Source organism: Alexandromys fortis, unplaced genomic scaffold, assembly GCF_014885135.2.
Source record: "Alexandromys fortis isolate MF-2015 unplaced genomic scaffold, M_Fortis_MF-2015_v1.1 scaffold_13, whole genome shotgun sequence".
Classification (NCBI taxonomy): Eukaryota; Metazoa; Chordata; class Mammalia; order Rodentia; family Cricetidae; genus Alexandromys; species Alexandromys fortis.
This window is the reverse complement of record NW_026067908.1, coordinates 13240005-13242365: the sequence shown is the minus strand read 5'-3', so window position 1 is coordinate 13242365 and position 2361 is coordinate 13240005. Positions and strand designations below refer to the sequence as shown.

Sequence of the window (2361 nt, the reverse complement as noted above, 5' to 3'; positions counted from 1 at the left end):
GATGGTAGACAAGTCAAGGAGAAGGGAGATGCCATGCTCACGCAGACAGGTGAGTTAGGAGTGACGGCCCCCAGTACATGTTCCCCATGGTAAGGCATCATGGTTGGACAGCGCCTGACAGCAATGACATGACCAAAGGGTGAGGGTAACTGAAGGACAGTCCAGTCTTTGTCCCACCCATGCTGGGGCAGAGACACAGTGCGCTGGGCAACCCCCAGTAGTCCCGCCCACCTTCTAGAAGTCAGGATCTTAGGAAGAGAGGACTGGAACCCCTCCTCCACCGCACAGGCGGAAGCAGCATTGAGACACTAGCGACCACAGGGGCCTGTGGACAGCGGTGGAGGAGAGGCAGACAAGAGGAGCTGCCCGTGTAGATCAGGGAGAATCCTGTCAGCACTTTGGGGTGGGGAGGGACATGTTGGTCCTTCCGTTTGTCTGTCATCCCAGCTAGGAGTCCTTCCATTCCTTTTTGATGGTAACGTTCCACTCCCATGACAGGTCAGGTCACTATCTGTGAAGTAAGACTTGATATCATAGCTGCCCCAAGCAAACAGGCCTTTGGGGGGCTCTCCCGTGGGTGTCAGGAATCAGGCTCCTCAGCCTAGAGCCCAGAGCCTGGACCAGGCAGTCTTGTCGGTCTTCCCGCCTGCCTTGTATGTGTGCTAGATGTACGCCATGGCGACACAATCTCTGTTCCCCTGCAAAGCGATTTCTATCCTGTGCTCCACCCTTCTGTCAGCACAAATGACCGTGGCTTGGAGTTCCCCAGATCCCCTGTCCCATCCAGTACCAGAGGGTCTGGAGAGGTCATGTGGGTCACAGTGATGTTAGGGACATTGGGGTCTGCAGAGATAGCCACTTGGGCCAGTAGCGCCTCGTGCTTGTGCAGGAGTTCATCACTCTTGGCCAGTTCCTGGACGCTCTTCTGACTTGGGCGCTCGTAGTTGACAGGGTGCCCACCTTCCCCGCTCTTAGCCGCTATCTGGACCAATGGCTCCTGGGGCTCCTGTTTCGCGTTGTTCGCGTCTAGCCTGGGACACCATACGCTTGACCACCACGCTTGTACTAATTCAGGGTGAGGGACTCCTTTTTTCTTTCCATATCTTAATTCTCTCAATCTTTCTATCCTGCCTCACTTTTCCCATTTGAGACTTTGCGCTTAGGGGTTAATGGTGGCTGAAGTTTCATTTTCTTCCTTTAGGTTTGTTTTCTCTTTTTTGATGTGTATGTGTGTGTGTGTGTGTGTGTGTGTCAGTGCCCTGAGATGCCAGAAGAGGGTGTTGGATCCCCTGGTATTGGTGATACAGGCAGCCACCTGATGTGGTTGCTCGGAGGTAAACTTGAGTCTTCTGCAAGAACAGCAAGAACTCTTATTCCTGGAGCCATCCCTCCAGCCCTGAAGCTTCATTTTCTGAATCTTCATGGTGAACGCAAATGTAGACCCTGCCTGTCCAAGAATCGATGTCCAATCTCAGGCAACCTGAGAGCTCACATGCTGATGAGATTCCCCCCTTTTTCACCAAGAATTGTGAATATTTCAACAAAGCACTTATGCAATTATAACAGAAGGCAGATTTATATTGAACCATACAGAGGAAGCTACGGCAATAAAGTCAAAAAACACAAATATAGCCTTATTCATGATCTTGTTTTGCCAGAATTAGTACTTGCACACAGCATGATATGGTCCTGGCTGTGCTGAATGCTTCCTGCTTCCCTCCTGGAGACGCAGTCTTTGCAGGGATTTGTCCCCTGAAAACAACGGGCGGTCCTGGCAGTGGGAAACAGTGCGACAATAGACCAGCAGTAAAACTCTTCGCATCCTCTCCATATTAAAACACAATTCAGCTGTGCCTGCGCACATACGGGCCCTCCCAAAATCTGTTCTTGGAAAGGTTTTTAGTCTTAGCTAATGGCTGAGAAATTACCACCGAGGCAACCTAATGCGACCCTCTCAAACAAGTTCTCAGGGAAAGAGCTTGCAGGTCACTCAGGATGAGGGAGCCAAGTTAGCTTGAGCGTCACTCTCTCCTTCCCCATGTATGTCGCTGTCAGTCAGAGCCCCTCTTACCTCTCCGCCCCAACCATAAAGGTGGAGGTCTCTGTGTTCAGAGCAGGGCCCAGGCGTACCAGCATCAGGAAGTGTAGAGCTTTTGGGGGAGATTGTGACTTGCTCCCGCCCCCTCTAGTGCTGAATTTGGGCCATAGGAAAGAAAGGCCTGCTCTGTAGGGATAAGCCCTCCCCTTGGGGGCGGGCTGCCCTCGGGCGTATGTTTACTGATAAATAGGGTGCGCAGATGCTGTGTGCTCTCTCCTGTCTCCGCCGGCTACTCCGCTGGAACCTTGGTTTCGTGAGTCTGG

At 52.1% G+C, this 2361-nt stretch overlaps 1 pseudogene; it reads right to left on the bottom strand.

Annotated features, from left to right (window-relative positions):
* Window positions 1-447: 447 nt before the first annotated feature.
* On the bottom strand, window positions 448-2136 carry LOC126498097 (rho GDP-dissociation inhibitor 1-like; annotated as a pseudogene).
* Window positions 2137-2361: the final 225 nt, after the last annotated feature.